This window comes from Dermochelys coriacea, chromosome 8 (assembly GCF_009764565.3).
Source record: "Dermochelys coriacea isolate rDerCor1 chromosome 8, rDerCor1.pri.v4, whole genome shotgun sequence".
Classification (NCBI taxonomy): Eukaryota; Metazoa; Chordata; order Testudines; family Dermochelyidae; genus Dermochelys; species Dermochelys coriacea.
The window spans coordinates 88,819,981-88,841,472 of NC_050075.1; the positions used below are offsets into that span (position 1 = coordinate 88,819,981).

The 21,492-nt window shown below is 40.6% G+C and overlaps 1 protein-coding gene across 3 annotated transcripts in view; it reads left to right on the top strand.

Moving 5' to 3' along the window:
- Positions 1-21,492, top strand: part of GNG12 (G protein subunit gamma 12) — a 76,073-nt gene that overhangs the window by 17,387 nt on the left and 37,194 nt on the right. The window contains exons 2-3 of one of the 3 annotated variants that reach the window (XM_038414924.2): positions 11,123-11,181; positions 13,358-13,479. The gene's annotated coding sequence lies outside the window, so the exon portion shown is untranslated. The other 2 variants (XM_043490800.1, XM_038414922.2) reach the window with 2 other exon arrangements.

Here is a 21,492-nt window from a genome sequence, read left to right on the forward strand (position 1 = left end):
TAAAAAAGCAAACTATATGGAATGGCTCTGTGATAGAGACTTCAGTGTGTAAAGTCTCTTACTACTTCAGCCTTTGCTATACAGTTTCTCAGTGTTCTCTAGTATTTTCTGTAACAACAGCTGAACTGTGTGATGAATTCTAAGTTATGGCACAAGGAAAATTAAAGATGGCTCCAAACTCCAGATCTGAACATCTTTGAATTTTGGGAAATTTCAGATCCATGTCAAAACTTTGAAGCTTAGATTCCTCTTTAACTGGAACTTTTACCTGAATGGGCCGGTGGTTCTTAAAAGTAATCTAAGCTTCAAAGTTTTGACATGAACCTGAAATTTCCCAAAATTCAAAGATGTTCAGATCTGGAGTTGGTGCCATCTTTAATTCTCATTGTGCCATAATTTAGAATTCATCACGCAGTTCAGCTGTTGTTCCAGAAAATACTAGAGAACACTGAGAAACTGTGTGGCAAAAAAATATATTAATTATACACATTAATGAGTTTTAAGCAAATAATCAGAGCCTTGCTTACTATGTATTCTCTACAATCTACATAAAAAATGAGCACTCAAAATCCACTCATTAGCTTAGTAGCATACTTCCAAGGTGAGTGCCATCTACTTCTGCACAAAAATCTATATTATTTATTATATAGGAATTTAAATACTTGTCCAAAATGTATGAGAGACTCTGCAGGAGGAAAAAGAGTGGTGTTTCAGATTTTTGTGGAGGGCAGTGGAAAGTATGAGACAAGCATTATACTGGTTGCTAGTCTAATGGAAATACTTGATACCTAAATTGCTTTTTTGAATATTCACAGCAGTGTGCAGACTTTTACTAGTCTTTACAATATCCCAGTGAGATAATAAAGTAAATATCTTCATTTTATAGATGAAGAAATTGGGAAATAGAAGTATTACATGAATTGATTATGATTATACAGTAGATCAGTGGCAGACCATGATTTGTTTGAGCTCCTGGGTCCCAAGCCTGTGCTCATTCCTATAGATTATGTTCTCACCTCCTTACTATCTCTGATAAAGAAGAGTAATGTGGGTGGGTTTTTTTTTAAGTTTTTGAGGTTTTTAAAGTCTCCAGTATTAAAATATTAAACAGGAAAGCTGCTTTTATGACAGTGCAACAGAGAGCCGAAGTTTAAAAATTTCTTGATCATTTTCAAACAGTGGAATCAGCCTTTCATAAACATTGTTAAGTAAATTCTATTTCTAACCAAAAAAAAAAAAAAAAGGCTTTGGTTTATTTCACAGTTAAATGAACAACTAGAAAATAAATCAACATTTTTGAAACTAGGAGCTCTACTTTACAATTGTTTTGAAAGGCTTTAGATTTCCATTGCTTGCAAATGGTAAAGCAGGTTATATGCTGCATTGACAGATTTGAGCCACCTTTTGGGATTGGCACTGAAATGGCAGCCCCCAGTAAGTAGAAAAGCAGCCCTCATACTAAAGAAGCACTGGGTATTTATAATAGCTGTTTGGAACATATTTTTAAAAATACCTTCATGACTTACTAAATATTTATTTAAGTATCTGTGGTGTTATGACTAAATCATTATAGATTTCCCATTAGTTGTCACTGCTTTGGAAGTGTTTTAAGATAAACTGGAAAGAGGCACTCTTATTCTGGAATAAGAGAATCCACATATGGAGTTATTCTGGATAGTTATTTTGTATTAAATTCACACCTCCTTTATTCCAGATTTAGTTTTCTTGTGTAGATATGCCCTTACTACCTATATTGATGTCTCTCTGTAATTTTGCCTCAAGTGGTTTTTATGCAACAGTACTGTAATTTGTAAATTTGCTTTTTAAAATTACTCTGGAAATGAAGGGAACCTCAGTCAGATGGATCTGTTATGAAGGACAGAAAAGGGGAGAGAAATTTCAGGATTCTTCTTATCAGGTATCAGAGTAGCAGCCGTGTTAGTCTGTATTCGCAAAAAAGAAAAGGAGTACTTGTGGCACCTTAGAGACTAACAAATTTATTTGAGCATAAGCTTTTGTGAGCTACAGCTCACTTCATCGGATACTTCTTGAAATTGTTCCATTGACAGCGGGACTTGCCTATGGATCTCCATAGATGCACTGAGCCCCTCAGAGCTTATGCACAACTACTCTGCTGGCTCATCCTCCTATAACCCATGTTGCCATTAGGTAACTTTCCCCATCAGCTGCTCAGTAGCAGCCACAGAGAGGCCCGGAAAGAGTTAACATGGTTTGAAGCAACATGTACTCCTATTGGTATAGTCACAGGATCAGCAGAAGCGGAGAATGTGGAAAGTGGGTGTATCCTTTCACTGCCCTCCCCCAAATCCTGGAGTACCAAGTCTCAGAACTGTAGAGGAGAGCTTCTACTATGCCAGTGGAAGAGATAGGGTGATGGTGTCAATCTTACAGCACCATTGCCTCATTTTCTGCCCGCTATATGTGGGTTTATTCTGAAAGCTTCACAAGCAAATCTTGATGAGGGTGCGGGGGAGCTTTATTAGGGGAGTTCTGCCCTGCTTTCTACATCACAGTTGTACTAGTAGTGGTTTTTATTCACTGGTTGATTTGATAGGAACTTTGAATTATTACGTTTTTGGAGTGGAAAATGGCCATTAATATTGGCAGAGTTTATTTGTATGTTCATTTAAACTGAAAATTCCCTAGCATGCTCATTATTCAAAATATATATGGCAACTTGTGTAGCTGAACTCTCTCAGTTCATACTACCGGTTATGTGATTTGGATACACCAGATTAATTCCTGAAGTATCTGTTTCTTTGTCATTACATTAATGATTTCCTTTTTTCCTCAGATGTCAGAAAGCAGATATATATAGTGCTTTTTTTATCCTTAATGTTTTAGAAGACTGTTCAGTGTCTGTGACTGTGTAGACAGAAACATATATGTATAACCTTTCTTTTTTCCTTACAGGTTTTACTATTTTACGTAATATAAAATTAGAAATTGCACAGACATCTAAGGTAAAAGCATCATAAAAACTCTGTTTTATGCAACACAGCTATTGCATGCATTTCAGGGAAGAATAAAAGTGGCACTATTTTTTGTGCCTTTGCTTGCTAAAGGTTTGAAGCAGAAGCCCAGGAGAGAGAAAGTACAAGTGACTTGCTGCAATTCAGCAATCTTTGGGGGGGATTGGATTTTTTTTTTTTTACTGCAAACAATAATTTTGAATTTTAACAGTCAGTTTTTTGCCTTCAACACTGAATTAATGGCATTTTTTTTGTTGTTCTTTGTTAATTATATTGGGCTATATTATACCCCCACCCTCAGGGAGATGGAACCCCTAGCGTGGGAACACCAAGAGCCCAGGAAACTCAGCAAGGTTTTATGCACACACAGCATTGGATGATTATTCCCTCTTCAGAAAGAAGGTTTTGGGGGCTATGAGGCGGAAGTATTCCAAACATCACAGATCATAGAATCATAGAATCATAGAATATCAGGGTTGGAAGGGACCCCAGAAGGTCATCTAGTCCAACCCCCTGCTCAAAGCAGGACCAAGTCCCAGTAAAATCATCCCAGCCAGGGCTTTGTCAAGCCTGACCTTAAAAACCTCTAAGGAAGGAGATTCTACCACCTCCCTAGGTAACGCATTCCAGTGTTTCACCACCCTCTTAGTGAAAAAGTTTTTCCTAATATGCAATCTAAACCTCCCCCATTGCAACTTGAGACCATTACTCCTCGTTCTGTCATCTGCTACCATTGAGAACAGTCTAGAGCCATCCTCTTTGAAACCCCCTTTCAGGTAGTTGAAAGCAGCTATCAAATCCCCCCTCATTCTTCTCTTCTGCAGACTAAACAATCCCAGCTCCCTCAGCCTCTCCTCATAAGTCATGTGCTCTAGACCCCTAATCATTTTCGTTGCCCTTCGTTGTACTCTTTCCAATTTATCCACATCCTTCCTGTAGTGTGGGGCCCAAAACTGGACACAGTACTCCAGATGAGGCCTCACCAGTGTCGAATAGAGGGGAACGATCACGTCCCTCGATCTGCTCGCTATGCCCCTACTTATACATCCCAAAATGCCATTGGCCTTCTTGGCAACAAGGGCACACTGCTGACTCATATCCAGCTTCTCGTCCACTGTCACCCCTAGGTCCTTTTCCGCAGAACTGCTGCCGAGCCATTCGGTCCCTAGTCTGTAGCGGTGCATTGGATTCTTCCATCCTAAGTGCAGGACCCTGCACTTATCCTTATTGAACCTCATTAGATTTCTTTTGGCCCAATCCTCCAATTTGTCTAGGTCCTTCTGTATCCTATCCCTCCCCTCCAGCGTATCTACCACTCCTCCCAGTTTAGTATCATCCGCAAATTTGCTGAGAGTGCAATCCACACCATCCTCCAGATCATTTATGAAGATATTGAACAAAACGGGCCCCAGGACCGACCCCTGGGGCACTCCACTTGACACCGGCTGCCAACTAGACATGGAGCCATTGATCACTACCCGTTGAGCCCGACAATCTAGCCAGCTTTCTACCCACCTTATAGTGCATTCATCCAGCCCATACTTCCTTAACTTGCTGACAAGAATGCTGTGGGAGACCGTGTCAAAAGCTTTGCTAAAGTCAAGAAACAATACATCCACTGCTTTCCCTTCATCCACAGAACCAGTAATCTCATCATAAAAGGCGATTAGATTAGTCAGGCATGACCTTCCCTTGGTGAATCCATGCTGACTGTTCCTGATCACTTTCCTCTCCTCTAAGTGCTTCAGGATTGATTCTTTGAGGACCTGCTCCATGATTTTTCCAGGGACTGAGGTGAGGCTGACCGGCCTGTAGTTCCCAGGATCCTCCTTCTTCCCTTTTTTAAAGATGGGCACTACATTAGCCTTTTTCCAGTCATCCGGGACTTCCCCCGTTCGCCACGAGTTTTCAAAGATAACGGCCAAGGGCTCTGCAATCACAGCCGCCAATTCCTTCAGCACTCTCGGATGCAATTCGTCCGGCCCCATGGACTTGTGCACGTCCAGCTTTTCTAAATAGTCCCTAACCACCTCTATCTCTACAGAGGGCTGGCCATCTCTTCCCCATTTTGTGTTGCCCAGCACAGCAGTCTGGGAGCTGACCTTGTTAGTGAAAACAGAAGCAAAAAAGCATTGAGTACATTAGCTTTTTCCACATCCTCTGTCACTAGCTTGCCTCCCTCATTCAGTAAGGGGCCCACACTTTCCTTGGCTTTCTTCTTGTTGCCAACATACCTGAAGAAACCCTTCTTGTTACTCTTGACATCTCTTGCTAGCTGCAGCTCCAGGTGCGATTTGGCCCTCCTGATATCTTTCCTACATGCCCGAGCAATATTTTTATACTCTTCCCTGGTCATATGTCCAACCTTCCACTTCTTGTAAGCTTCTTTTTTATGTTTAAGATCCGCTAGGATTTCACCATTAAGCCAAGCTGGTCGCCTGCCATATTTACTATTCTTTCGACTCATCGGGATGGTTTGTCCCTGTAACCTCAACAGGGATTCCTTGAAATACAGCCAGCACTCCTGGACTCCCTTCCCTTTCATGTTAGTCCCCCAGGGGATCCTGGCCATCTGTTCCCTGAGGGAGTCAAAGTCTGCTTTCCTGAAGTCCAGGGTCCGTATCCTGCTGCTTACCTTTCTTCCCTGCGTCAGGATCCTGAACTCAACCAACTCATGGTCACTGCCTCCCAGATTCCCATCCACTTTTGCTTCCCCCACTAATTCTACCCGGTTTGTGAGCAGCAGGTCAAGAAAAGCGCTCCCCCTAGTTGGCTCCCCTAGCACTTGCACCAGGAAATTGTCCCCTACGCTTTCCAAAAACTTCCTGGATTGTCTATGCACCGCTGTATTGCTCTCCCAGCAGATATCAGGAAAATTAAAGTCACCCATGAGAATCAGGGCATGCGATCTAGTAGCTTCCGTGAGTTGCCGGAAGAAAGCCTCATCCACCTCATCCTCCTGGTCCGGTGGTCTATAGCAGACTCCCACCATGACATCACTCTTGTTGCACACACTTCTAAACTTAATCCAGAGACACTCAGGTTTTTCCACAGTTTCGTACCGGAGCTCTGAGCAGTCATACTGCTCCCTTACATACAGTGCTACTCCCCCACCTTTTCTGCCCTGCCTGTCCTTCCTGAACAGTTTATAACCATCCATGACTGTACTCCAGTCATGTGAGTTATCCCACCAAGTCTCTGTTATTCCAATCACGTCATAATTCCTTGACATCACCAGGACCTCCAGTTCTCCCTGCTTGTTTCCAAGGCTTTGTGCATTTGTATATAAGCACTTGAGATAACCTGTTGATCGCCCCTCATTCCCAGTATGAGGCAGGAGCCCTCCCCTCTCAGACATTCCTGCCTGTGCTTCCTCCCGATCTAGGGTCTCTGCCCAGAGGTTCAGCCCCTCTGCATTTTTCCAGGCTCCCTTTTAGGGGACTCATTTTACTCTTCTTAGCTCTTCTGCTCACTTCATCAGAGAGAATGAGTAGCAGGGCCATTAGCTTTTACAGTTGAGTATGTAAGGCTGTGTCTACACTACAGACCTTACAGCGGCGTACCCGTTGTAAGGTTTTCTGTGTAGCCGCTCTATGCCAGCAGGAGAGAGCTCGCCCACTGGCATAATTAAGCCACCCCCAACGAGCAGTGGTAGCTATGTTGGTGGGAGATGCTGTCCATAACAGCACTTTTGTCGACAAAACCTTTGTCAGTCAGTGGTGTGTTTTTGTTTTTTCTTCCATGCCCTGACCGACAAAAGTTTTGCTGACAGAAGTGCTAGTGTAGACAAAGCCTAAGTCTTTAAAAGTTTGCTTTAAAATGTATCTTGCTCTCACAATTAAGTGTCAGTTTATTGAGTAAAAAGGATTCAAGCAAGAGAAACAGTTGGTCTATTACATTCTAAATCTAAACCTTTTCATCCTTAACGTGTTAGCATTATATTTAACATTTTTTTAAATGCCACCAGGAGGAGGGAGTTCGTGTATCTGTTTTTAGTTTAATAGTCAGTATTTATGCATCATTCTACTTCTGATGTGCTGGAAACTTGTTTTACATTTCGTGCACAGCAATAAGTGTAAATCTTTAGCTAATTATATGAGCCCTGGCTCTGCTCCAGCTCTCCAATGGCACTGGCACAGGCTTCTCGTTTTAATTGCAAAAAATTCAGTGAGTTCCCCAGATCCAATGTCTTCTTTCAGTTCTGGTAATGAATAATCTGTTGCTCATCTACATTTTCAATGTAATAGTCACCAAGTGTATATAGTATACATCCTGTGTTTTTTGATGGAGGGCATCTACCTTAGGCTATAAAGGGTTATCTATGAAAAAGCTCTTTTTTTTTTTACACTTTGTACATGCTTAAGTGAAGACGCTTGTATGCCAACAGGAGATTTCCTATTGGCATATTTAATTCACCTCCATGAGGGGCGGTAGCTATGTCTATGGGAGAAGCTCTCCCGATGACATAGCGCTGACTATACCAGGGGTTAGGTTGGCATAACTACGTGCTCAGGGCTGTGGCTTTTTCACACTTCTGAATGATGTAGTTATAGCAATCCAGTCCTGTCGTGCAGAGCTGGCCTAAGAAGAGTATAACATATCAGTATTGATTATAAATACAGGTATAAAATTATATACATAAATTGCAATATATGGCTGGTACTGAAAGATATCTTGAAGCACATTATAATTAACTGTGGGGAAAATAACATTTATTTTTTTACAGAACAATTTCAATAAATGTTACTGAAAAAGTACTAATTATGCCTGGCCCTGAATGCATAACTTCTGGGATCAAATCAATACGGGCTTTAAAAATCAATGAAAATGTTATTTGTAACTTGTTTTTGTAATATAGCCCTCATTAGTAAAAGTTACATTACTTTTTGTGTTTAACCACTCTCTCTTATCCGAAGTATTATCGACAAAGTATGAAAGTGCCACATTAGTCTTCAGTTAATTTGACACCCAGGTTTGTTTACCCAAATAAAGAAAAGATCTAGTCACTCGTGATGGTGCACAACTTTTTCTTTTTTTTTTCAGTTGAGGCCTCAGCTAAATTATGCTCCTGAACCATACCTGATCTTATTACCTTTCTTTCATGCACAACAACTTTATTAAATCACAATCTCCCATGGACTGTGATTAAGTCTTAGTTTTAAGTTTTTAAATCAATAAATCTTCAATGAAGCAAACATTTGAGATTGATGTTAAATACAATATCAGGTAATCATACCTGAAATTCACCATTCTTGCAGTAGTGAACATTTGTTGCAATGAGAGCCAATAGATCTTAGATCTTCCAGACTCTGAGAGCTCTTTTCTGGGATCATGGGACTTTAGAGGAAACTTGGACTGTATGGGCATGTCTATACTGCAATAAAACACCTGTGGCTGGCCTATGTCAGCAGGCTCATGGGCCTCTGGCTGCAAGGCTATAAAATTACAGTACAGATGTCTGGACTTGGGCTGGAGCTTGAGCTCTGGGACCCTCCTCCCTCACAGGATCCCACTACCCAGGCTTGGCTGGAGCCCAGACATCAACACTGCAATCTTATAGCCCCACAGCCCCATGAGCTCGCTATATGGGCCAGCTGCAGCTGTCTTATTGCAGTATAGACATACCCTAAGACTTTGTCTGCAGTCCAGCGTTTCTCAAATATGGCTGCATGTGGCCACCAGGGGCTTTTTGTGTGGCCACAGATTCCTGGGCAATGATGGGGGATGGATGAAAAGCAGTGGTAACAAATATACAAATATCACTTTTCACAGAAACAGACTTGCTAGCTAGCAAGTCTTTTTAAAAAAAAAAAAAAAAAAAAAGCATAAGCAACAACAACAAAAAAAGCCAAGAATGTACAAAGTACATTTGTTTCTGTTCAGTTTTAGGTCCAGTAAAGAATAGAGACCACTGTACATTATTTTTATTGAGTCTGCAATAAAAACCTACATAAATAAATTATGATTTGGACTTGTATATGTGCATATTTATTTGTTTTTTTCCCTAAAGTTAATTAATTATTTTAGGAAAAATTGTCAGAATGGCCACCAGCAAGAGTTGGTGGCTGCACTCTGAGGCCACCAAAATTTTTCCTTTGCGATCCCTTGGTCTAGGCTAGGATTTAAGGGAATGTTGTCAGAAGGTGTTAGCCAGCACTTTCTAATGAACACATTTGAAAGTCTCTAGCATAGACAAAGCATTGCATACTCCTAATATGGGTTAAAATGGCATTAAAGCTTAAGTTCCCTATTTCAACCTGACCGGTTTAGCATGAGTTACAGGCAGCGTGCCTTGTTTACGCTAGGCAGCTAGAATGTGATCGCTAACACCATCTAACAATGTACCTTTAAATCCTAGGCTAGGCAAAGCCAGTAAACCTTCCACCTTCACTAGGAACTCAGCTTTGGGAGCAGTGAGCTTCAGAAAGGGCAAATTTTTATGCAGCTAAAAATTATGATTTCCTTAAAATGTTGATAGAGGGTTACTACCACTACTCTTTTATTTTTTATTTTTTTTTTTTTTTAAAGAAGATAGTGAGTGCAGCAACTTGCCAAAAACATTACACCAAAAGCAAAGGGGGAAAAATTATACCCATGATCCTTAGTTATGAGTGAGAAAACAAATATATAAAACACTTTAAAAAGGTTTCTCTCCCAGTTATTTAAATCCTGGTTTTCTCACTGATGATGCCTGAAACCAACCTTTCTTCTTCCCTGGGATGCCTGAAACCGACCTTTCCTTCTTCCATTGCTTGTGCACAGAGGTTTATTGGCTCTGCTCTGATAGTGCAGAAAAATTATTTCTAGACTTCTAGCTAGAAGTGTTTCTACTCTGTTATAGCATACACTTTTATTGTGCACTTATGAATTTTTCTTTGATTTAAAAATAATCTTTCCCAAAATGAAAAATTAATATAATTTTTTGTTCTAAACATTAAACCATATCAAAATCTTTTAGCCAAAAGCTTAAATTTTTTGCCAATTTTTATCATCATATTTAAAGTGAGACAGAATATGTAAAATATCAATAATTGTGGTAGGGGAGTGAGCAGCTTGATTGTTGCTAAAGGCCTGATGCTGGGAGGGGCTGAGCCTCTCTTTACAATCAGGCTCAATAGTCAATAAACAGGAGCAGGAACAGGGATGAAATCTGACCACATTGTAGTGAATGGGCGTTGGGCTATTGACTTCAGTGGGGGCCAGGGTTTCAGACACTGAGGCTACGTTTACAACACAGAAACTATGCTTTCATAGCTGTGTTGGCTTATCCCCTAATATAGATGCAGTATACACCCACAGAAGGACTATTTCTACCAGTGTAGGAACACCCCTGCCTCAAACAATGTTAGCTACATTGACAGAAGGTCAACAGAGCTATCTCTACATTGTTTTGTAAACATAGGTGTCAGACGGGTGTGACTTTTTTCACAACCCTGACTGATGTAGTTATGCCAATATAACTTTTAAAAGTAGCCCAAGCCCAAGCTGACTTTTCAAAGGGGCATGGGTTCAGATCGTTTTTCAGAATTATCGAAGTACTATTATTTTTTATTATTGCTTTAGTGTCTCCTATATGCTAGGCACTTCCCAGACTCAAGAAGCTGTTCCTGCCCCATAGAGCTCTCGGTTGGAAGAGACAAGGAAAGTGTGAAGAGTTGGGAGATGTATAAAGTAAACAAAGGTTTATTTGTCAAGTAGATACCAAGTATGCTCACTGACCCCCATCTAGCCATTATCTGCTGGCTAGATAAATCTGTTCTGTTTTCTTGTAGTGTAACCATCGAAGGTGGCCTGGAGGAGAGACGTAAAACTGTTTCTCTTGGTGGCTTCTCTAGGAACTTCCTGATTTTTTTTTTTTCCCCCCCACCCATCTTTGGGAAAACTTTCTGTGCTGTGGCCATAGCTGCTGCTGGGTTTATGCTTTGGGAGGTGAATGCAGTGTGTGAGGGATTTTTTTTTTTGAATTTTTATTTTGCTTGGGTTTTTTTGTTTGTTTGTTTTTGCCTGTATATAAGGAAACTTTCAAAATATTGTAGTCTTCTTCTAATAAGAAATGTCAGCATTTGATTCTAATCTTTGGCTTTTTTATACTATGGGTATATCTGTATTTTAATTTTAATGTGTTACAGATTTTCTACACTAATTAAACCTGAACAAGCTGGGACAAGCGGAAAGACTGCTTGTCTAAGTAAGTGTTCAGCACACACCCTTTTCTGTCTTTGATTGCAAAATATAAAAAGGCATGATATTCAATTTCGCAAACCAAGTTGTCTTAATTTTACTCTGGAGTAAACTCAATAAAATCATCATTTATATTTGGCTCTGAATTTGAACATTCTTGTTGCTTTGGAATAGTTTGCATATCTTTCTTGGTTTGGAGGCAATAGTAGCGACTGAATCTCTTTTTATTAAGAAGAACCTACTAAACAAATTAAATGTATTGGATGGTCATTCTTTCCTCATATTTTCTATGCTTTTATTTTCTCTATTTTCTCCATTTTCTTCTGTTCCTTTCTCATCTGACTTTTCCCTTGCTTCAACCTTTTTCAGTTTCCTTCCTTAGTTATTCCCTCATATCTTACCCCTGCAAAATATCCTCTCGCACATCCACTCTGTCTTTTTTCTCTCTTTTGCTCTGCCACAATCATCCCTAATGCCCAGCAACAGTCCAGTGCTTACAAGGTGCAGGAGAGGTGGTGCAGGGGGGTGAACAGAAGCATGGATGGCACTTCCAAGTCTAGGTCAGTAACTGCCTGCATATGGTAGCATGACAGCCAAGCTTCCTGTAGACTTGCCACTTGCAGCAGCGCTCAGAATCTCAGACTCTGTTCACATCTGATTGTACAGCCCTGTCTGTGCTATGGAAAATTTCTAAAAACTTTCCACAATAATTAACACTTGTTTAGCTTCACTGGTGTTAGCATATAAGGAGACTTGGTATAGATGTCAAGTATCAGGGTAGCCATGTTAGTCTGTATCCACAAAAACAACAAGGACACTTCAGAAGTGGGGTTTTTACCCATGAAAGCTTATGTTCAAATAAATCTGTTAGTCTTTAAGGGGCCAGCGGACTCCTTTTTGTTTTTTTGGTATAGATGGGCTGCTGGCATCTTTAACATAGTATCATAACTCTTTTCAGAGCAGCTGTAATCAGCACTTGTTTGTTAATAATAATTAATAGTAAAAGAATCAGCAGCAACTGGTATCCCATCCATACTAAGACTTCCAGTGATGCTAACACTAGTGGCGCTGAACAGATATCAGCAATGATGGGAAACTTTAAGATGATTTCCATAGAATAGGCAAGGGCCTATGTCTGAGGAAGATCTGGATCATAAGGTTGCTGATTGTGAGATTTAATTGAGTGGGGATATGATCACTCGGTAAATCTGTGGATGGTCCCTGACGTGCGCACATGCTTCCTAGTTCACTATCAGTTTCAAAAATTCAGTTATCTGTCCAATCTACTGGGGTTTACAAAAATCAAGACTAAACAATGTCTTCTGTAAAACTGACAGGGACTTTGTCAGTTTTCAAGGATACTTGGTTGCCCATTTATTTATAAAACCCTGAAACTGTGTGGTGTTAATTCACACAAGTACAGGGTGGGTGTGGTCATGGTGGACAAGAGTCAGTTTGTCTAGTTTTCCTGAGGGGAAGTGGGTAGGCAGAAGTTGGCAGATGATTTTTATGGGCATTTATATCAGGATACTATCTTGTGTGAAAGCAAGCACTCAGATAATACTGTGATGGAGGCCATATAAAAACCTAGATACATTACACATTATGGACCATATCTCCAAAACCAACAGTGGTGGCTGTTCTGGGGAGGCGGATGAGAGAGAGCAAGAGAGCATGTGCAGAAGCAGGCATGTCAGACATCTGATCAATGCCAGTTCAGCTTGAATAAAAATGTAGTGACCTGGACTGTACTTCATTTTTCTGTGTGCTGCTCTGATGCATGAATTTCAGAAAACAACGTCCCTGCTCCAGTGTTTTTAATAGTAATTTACGAGCGTCATCTGCTGCTTTGGATGGGGTTCTTCTCCCAAGCTGACAAATGATGCTCCTTCTGGTTTGTTCATTCAGTTTACTGGCAGTCAGTCAGTTGCAGATGACTTCCTGATTTGTATCTGCTAAAATAAATTGATTTTGTTTGACAGTCTTGAAATACCACACTTCTTTCTATATGGGTTTCTCTTCCTTGTCACAGAACCAATAAAATGGTCAAAAATAAAAGCTTTGATTAAATTCATAAAATCTCGACTTTGCATTTATGTCGTGCCTTCCAAACAAGGACCTAGAGTACTCTACAAATAGCCTCCTGTCAACCCTTTCAAGTGGATGTTATCCCTGTTTTACAGGTTAAAGAATTTGCCCAAGGTAACACCCCACTGTGTGGCAGAACTGGAAACCGAACACAGATCTCCTGACTCCTACTCTGGTGTTTTGACCACAGGACCATCTCTGCCCTACATGCTATAAGGTAAGCTATTTTTGATAGAAAGATTAATTTATGAAGAAAAGTTGTTTATAGGTACTTTTAGATGATTGGAAAACTTTCCAATTGTAGATTAGGCTGACAGCACCATCTGGAGGGTAATTGGTATGTTCCTTAGAGAAAGATTTAGAGAAATCTCACTGCAATTTGAGGAGTATGAATTGTTCTTATAAATGACATTTTGTTGATATTACCTGAATGAGATAATTTTCAGTGGTTTCAAAGTAACTAGGTCTAGGGGTCAACTTTCACTTTGATACTTTTATTTACTGGTAATGGTCTGAGTTTTGGGAATGTGATCAGTAAAAAATGGAGGGGGGAAAAGACCTAATATTCTCCACTGTTTGCATCTCTACCAATCAGTTGTGCTTGACAGAATTGCACATGCCATTCATCCTCAAGACATGGTAAAGGAGAGCTTGACCTTAAAAAGCCTAAATCACAGAAGTAGCTCCATTAGTCAGTGGGACTACTTGCATAAGAACTACTCTTGGGAGTAAGGCTTTGAAGAATCCAGTCCTTAACTGAGTGTCCAGTATGCTCAATCCAGTTGAGAAAACTGGAAGTAAATGCCTTATGCTTTCATTCACTTCCTTGCACCTTAGTAGGGTTTTTTATGCTATTCAGGAATACAGCCAAACTAAAAGACACTGGTAAAAATGGTGGTTGTTTTTGTTTTTTTAAATGTACTCACTCTGAATAATCTCTTGAAAGCAAAATCTGAAATGTTTTCTTATAAAAAGGGATCTCTTTCACTGTGCACATGCACTGAACTGATGAATGACTTTGGAAAAGTCACTGTACCTCTGAGTTCCTCAGATTTTTCAATCTATAACATGAGGAGAATACTTTTCCTTCATAAGTGTTTTGAGATCCGCAAATGAAAAGTGTGATACAAGAGTTAAGTGTTGTTGTACTATTTATTATGGAAGTGATTGTGAAATGTATTAATATACATCAGAATCTAAACAAGACATAAATGGAGTATTCCAGTCCTATGCTTAAACCACTAACTTCAACTCTCTCTTGTAGAAAACCATCTCTTGGTGCATTTATTTCAGTTTCACATTGCATACTGGAATATACAGTCTTTTATATTGACTCCACTGCAAGCCCTAGCATAGGCGGTGTATCGGGGTGGGATCATAGCATGCAGTGTGGTAGATTCTAGGCAGCACTGGGGCCCTTAAGACAACCAGGGAGGCTTCTGAAACGTAGGCCCCAAGGCCCCAAATTACTCTCTAGGACCTCTGTCCCCCAAAACAATTCAGGATCAGGAGGGCAGAAAGGTGGCTCAAGGCCACCTTAACTATTTCCTTCCCCTGGGCTGCACGTTCTGGCACAGCACAGAATCTCACCCTTAAGATCCATTGTGCTAGGAGCTGTACATTCATATAACAGACAATCCCGTCTCAAATAGCTCATAATCTCAGTGATTGTAAGGCATCTTTTTTTTTTTTAATCCATGTTTTATTTTAGCATCATGTCCTGTATTTTTCAATGAGGACAAAACTTTAAGGTTTCTTCTCAACACACAGTTTTTCTTACACTAATCTCTTTAATGTAACTCAAAATTAAAAATATAAAACAAAGGACTACAAATTCCAGAGTATCAATTTTGTTGATAGTCTGATACATCTGACTTATTTGCTGTCCACTAGGTGTCACTCTTGTTCTAATATTAGGAGGGCAATGAAAACCCTTGTCTTTACAAGAAAGTGAAAAAAGTAGAGGCCTATATAAGAGATAAATTAAGTATGTCTTAAGATTTTCTGTCTGCATTCATAATTAGAAATGAGGCTAGCTATGTGACAGCTGAGCAAGCCTGAATCTGATGTTCAACTTTTGAAATAACAGAGGTTTCTTTGAGGGGATGCAAGAGGTCTGTTAGCTGGGGGGAGTCATTATCAAACATGCATAGCCTACGAAGAACTGTTACACTAATGACAGCGACTACGGTGGATGGTGTCACACCAGGTGTGTGGTGAAGTTGCCAGATAGGAGTCAATCCTGTGAATTCATGAATCTCTGGGGTGGCCCTGTGGGTTGCACCAGGAAGTGTCAGAGCATGCACCACTTCATGTGTTGATGGAGAGTGTGAAAGCATAGTATGCTGGGGTATTTTTATCCATCCTGGAAACATGGCTGAAGAGCAAGCAACGCTGCTTTTGGATATAATGAGGGCTTGAAGGATGGCCGGATATTTGCAAAACTGACATTTCACACAAAGTCAAACTACTTTATGCTCAGGATTTGGTGCTGAGAGCACATATGGAATACCTCTAGCTGCTCCAAGTGTGCTTGTAGTAACTGTGACACTGGAAGACCAGATTTCAGCTTATGCCAGGCCTCACTGAACATTGACAAATGTATAGCTGGAAACCAGTGTGGCTCAGCTGTATGTGAGTACTGTTAAAATAGACTTTAGAGTTATAAATATGTGTTTAGTCTTTATGAAATGCTTATAGGATGCTGTATGTAGTTATCTTACTTATATTTGTATCCCAGGTTATAAGGTAACATTTAAGTGTTCGCAACTATAAAAATGTTTGCTCAGACTGTAAACCTCCACAGTCAAGGGAGAAACATTACCAAGTGAGATGCTAGTTTACCACATGAGGTGTCATCTTCTCCCCCAACAAAAGAAGGTCAAACAGACAAGCCATTGTGGAACATCAGTGGACAAAAGACTTTATTGATTACTTCCCCCACACTCATGAAGAGGGTATGTGTGCACAAGTCCTCATCCCATCATTGCTTGAGAGCTGGGTGCAGGGAAGAAAGATCCCTGTCTAGGAGGAATTGTGATCGCTATACTGCTTGTAATTCTGAGACAGCAAAATTTTTAAACATAATCAAGGGATCCCCAAGGTTTTTGGCTTGGTTAGCCCCAGGGGACATACAGAGCTTGCATATTATATCAGCTAGTATAACTTTTTGGAACCTAAGATTGTACCTTATGTATATTTGTTTACCTACTTTAACCGTATAAATAATTCTCTTACTACTTTTTCTTAATCAATCATTAGTATTATAGGATTGGCTACAAGAGTTATCTTTGGTTTGAGATCTGAGGTACAATTGACCTGGAGTAACCTGAATATTTTTGGACTAGGAGTAACCTGAACATTGTTGTGATTTTTGGTGTAAGGGGCCCTCTATCACAACAGCAGGCTTGCCTGGTGGCAAGATAGACCAGAGTGCTGAGGAGGATTGTCTATGACTCCATGTTAAGGGTATTATAGTGCTTTAGGAGTTCACACTTATTACTGGGTTGATGAAATCTAATTACAACTTAAAACCAGTTTGGGGTTTGCACCTTGTTCCTTGACAGTCTGCCTTGAGATTGGCATCATGCTTGTGAGCTACTTGAGATAGCTTGACAGGAAGATCCAGGGTTCTGACCCATATTGCAATACTGGTAATTCACGGGTTTGATAGATCCTGGGCTTTGTTTCAGTGCAAAGACATTTTTGCACCCATTTCTCTCACGTGCATGTATGGCATCTGCAGAGCAACAGTGTGTAGATGCGGTTGTTGGTCCATAAGCCATTTCAAGGCGTCCTCTGTTACACTGTGGATATCGTCCAATTCACCTTTCAATTCATATTTGGGTCACTGCATTATGATGTATTTGATGGTTTGGATGTTCTCATCACAGTTGCACGAAGGGGATTTTCCACTTGTGTTTCAAGTAGCCTCATCTTCCATAGTTTGTTCAGATGCGGTTCAGTGTGGTCCAAAGTCTGCGTGGCAGGTTAAAACCGGGAGGGTGGCTTGCTGGGTAAGTAATAATGTACTTGTTCGAAATTATTAATGAGGTCCGGACACTTTGCCATCCCTGGCCAGATCGAGAGACATGAGGTGATCATGTGTGGTCCATAGTAGTTTTCATGATTTCAGGTGTTTTTGGGGTATGTTATCCATAACCAGTTGAATCAGAAGTTCTGGGTAGTCTTTGGCACGTTTAAGTTCTCGTGCTGTGGCTATATCTTGGCTGATAGCTGGATGTTCAATGTTTGCTAACGCAGAAAGTCACAGTAGAGGGATTGATTTTAAAGTTCCCATAATGATTTGCATGATCTGATTCAGCTGCCCATCCACAAGTTGGGTACGGCAACTTCTTGTCTACACTTGTCCACAGTACTCTGCAACTCTGCCAAGACGAATGTTCATAGCACTGAGGCAGTTGATTCCCAGCTTGTTCCCACTAACTTCTGAATAATATTGATGCAAGTCTTACCTTTAGAGGCTACTTTCTTGAGGTGGTCATGAAAGGTCAGTGAGCAGTCAAGAATGACACAGAGATATGTTAGTTTTGGTTCATAACTGTTCCACCACAAAACTCAACTGTTAGTGTTTTGTTTGATTGTATTGTCAAGGGGGAAAATAGAAACTACTGATTTGCTGAGATTTGATCTCATCTTCCACTTTTGGAAGTACTCCTCCATGATCTTAAGGTCAGATGTTAAGGTCACTTCAAGCTCTTTAAAGCTATAGGCCTAAGTTGCAAGTGCCAGATCATCAGCATACGCAAACTTCTGAGCTATCGTTTCAGGAATATCAGTCATACATACATTGAAGAGTGTCGGATCATGAACAGAGCCTTTTGGTAGCCCAACATTCAAAGTGCATGGTTTGCTGATTTGACTTGTATGCGCATCCTTCAATATCCTAAGCATGGTGTTCAGTGGCCTGTGAATCTTCACATGGGATCACTTTGGCCAGTTTTAGTAGCACACCATCCTTTCAAACTTTGTCATATGTCTCTGACAGATCGATTCAAGTGGTACCGGTCTTGAATTTTCATTGGAATCCAGCCTCCATGTCTGTAGTGAGGTCCAGGTTTAAATGTATCTGTTAATTGTTGTATCTTCAATAAATGCAGCATATTGCCTTGTCCCTTTTTTAAAATAAAAAAAAATCCCATGTGCTGCTTATAAGCATAACACAGGACCTAGTTGCAACAATTTCGGTGCAGTCAAAAACCAGCTTGCTTCTTGGGTAGGCTGGCATCCACAGTGGGCCCAATTTGTTTCAGAATTATATACTTCATCAGCTTGTAGGTAGTGGTGGTCAAGAGGGAGAATGACCTATTAACGAGAAAAATGACAGGTTTCAGAGTAGCAGCCATGTTAGTCTGTATCCGCAACAAGAAAAGGAGTACTTGTGGCACCTTAGAGACTAACAAATTTATTTAAGCATAAGCTTTCGTGAGCTACAGCTCACTTCATCGAATGCATCCAATGAAGTGAGCTGTATCTCACGAAAGCTTATGCTCAAATAAATTCGTTAGTCTCTAAGGTGCCACAAGTCCTCCTATTCTTTTAACTAGAAGAGCGATCTGCAGGTTTTCCAGGCTTTAGGATTGCAATGACCTTGGCTTCTCTCCACACGGGGAATTTTATTGGTCTCCAGGATGTTGATGAAAAGCTACATCATCCATTTCCATGTGTGTTGACCTAGGTTATATAGGAACTCAAGATAGATACCATCTTTTCCCACTGCTTTTTCCAATTCTATGGTTGCAATGGCTGTGTCAATTTTCTTACTTGTGGATGATACAGACCGTTGGGACGGCAGAGCACACGTGGACATCACTTGCTGAAATTGATGCTGGACTTGTTTACTATGTTTGTTCACTGCGACCGTAAGTGAGATGTGCAGGAGGCAGTGAGACTTATTTGTCAAAGAACATCCTGTTTGCTTTGACCATTTGAACTTTGCTTGCAGCCTAGGTGGATGAACTAGTTGACGCTCTCCACAGTACTCTACCCTACCTGAGTTGGGGGACGGGGGGTCTGAGGGCACAGCTCCAAGATTCTGGGAAGCAGCTGTTAAATTGAAGGAGTTGCTTTTAAATTGGCTAAGTCTACAAGAAAGAAGCAGATAGTCAGATGAAGGGGGAAATACTGAATTTGGGTTTCTCATCAGAGAATTTTCCAATTTTAAGACTATGCATAGGACATTGGACTGTCTTTAATAAGGCTGAGATGGATAATTTTTGACATTTGTGACTAAACTGGGCATGATAAACATTGTGACCAGTAAATTGACCTGACCAGATACAGTAACTCTTCACTTAATGTTGTAGTTATGTTACTGAAATATGCTACTTTAAGCGAAACGATGTTAAGTGAATCCAATTTCCCCATAAGAATTAATGTAAATAAGGGGGGGTTAGGTTCCAGGGAAACTTTTTTTTTTCACCAGACAAAAGACTCTGTATATATATGTGTGTGTGTGTGCGTGTTCCCTCCCTGCTCTGAACTCTGGGGTACAGCTGTAGGGACCCGCATGAAAGACCCCTTAAGCTTATTTCTATCAGCTAAGGTTAAAAACTTCCCCAAGGCACAAATCCTTTCCTTGTCCTTGGGTGGTATTGCTGCCACCACCAAGTGATTTAGACAAAGATTCAGGAAAAGGACCACTTGGAGTTCCTATTTCCCCAAAATATCCTTCCAATCCCCTTCACCCACTTTCCTGTGAAGGCTTGAGAATAATATACATACCAACCAACTGCCTTTAATAAAAGTACAGACCAGACCCTTTATTTTTAGGACACTAAAATCAATCAGGTTCTTAAAAGAAGAACTTTATTATAAAGAAAAAAGTAAAAGAATCACATCTGCAAAATCAAGATGGAAGGTAACTTTACAGGGTAAATAAAACGATTTAAAACACAGAGGATTCCCCTTTAGGCTTAGCTTCAAAGTTACTAAAAACAGGAATAAAACTCCCTCTTATCACAGGGAAAATTCACAAGCTAAAACAAAAGATAATCTAATGCATTCCCTTGCCTTTACTTACAATTTTTGTAATATTAGATGCTCATTTCAGGTAGGTTTTTAGGAGATTTTTTTCCCTGCCTGGTCCCTCTCTTGTCCAGAGAGAGAACAAAACAAAGAAAGCACAAACAAAACCTCCCCCCGCCCACCAGATTTGAAAGTATAGTCTTTTCTAATTGGTTCTTTTGGTCAGGTGCCAACCAGGTTATTTGAACATCTTAACCCCTTACAGGTAAAGTATAGGTTTTAAACAAACAATTTAATACTGTACACAGCAGTGATGATTGTGAAGTTTGGTTGAGCTGGTGAAGTCCGAGGGTGGGATATTTCCTGGGGAATGCCTTACTTCTAAATGATGAACTAGCACTCGGCTGAACCCTCAATGGTTAACACGTTGTTACTGTGGCCTCGCACTCTACAAGGCAGCACGAATGGAGGTAGGGTGACCAGATGTCCGATTTTATAGGGCTGCTCTTTCTGCAAGCAGTGGACAAAGCAGGCGGCTGCCAAACAAGGTTATAAGGAGCATTGTGCAACTTTAAACAAGCATGTTCTCTAATTGATCAGTAACGTAACAACGTTAACCAGGATGACTTTAAGTGAGGAGTTACTGTATATGAAATGCAAAACCAACACACCAGTCAGTGTAGAACTGGGGGTGAGCAAAAGGGTTTTGATGGCATAGGCAGTGCCATCCCCTTAGCTCTACTGTCTTTGTTGTGTCCTGGTGCTGCTTCAACTGTGGCAATTATTTTTCTCCCCCTCACTTGTGCTGCTAGGTGTCATTGTGCCTATCCTGGGCCTAATTACTCCACCTCTCTCTTTGTTCCTATGCATTAGATTATGAAACATCTCATATTGCAGTGCCTGGGTAGCTAGACTATTTTGTTAAGGAAGCAGACAGCAGTGAGGAACCTGCCCTCCAGAACCCCAGCTATCCAAAGCAGTAAAGATGAGACTGGCTCAGCTAGCAAGCAGTAAGGTGCTTGCACTGTGGATCTCCAGCCCTGGAGCACATCAAAGGAAAGAGCTAATCATCTGACTGGCATTACAGAGCATGCATCCCTACTCCTGTGATGGCTGGCATCTTGGCCGACACACCAGGAAGCAAACTGTAGACCTCCAGAACTAAAATCATGAACTGCTATAGCTTGAACCAAAAAGCTAAGGCTCTCTAACTGCATCTTGACTTGTATCCTCTGCAGATTGC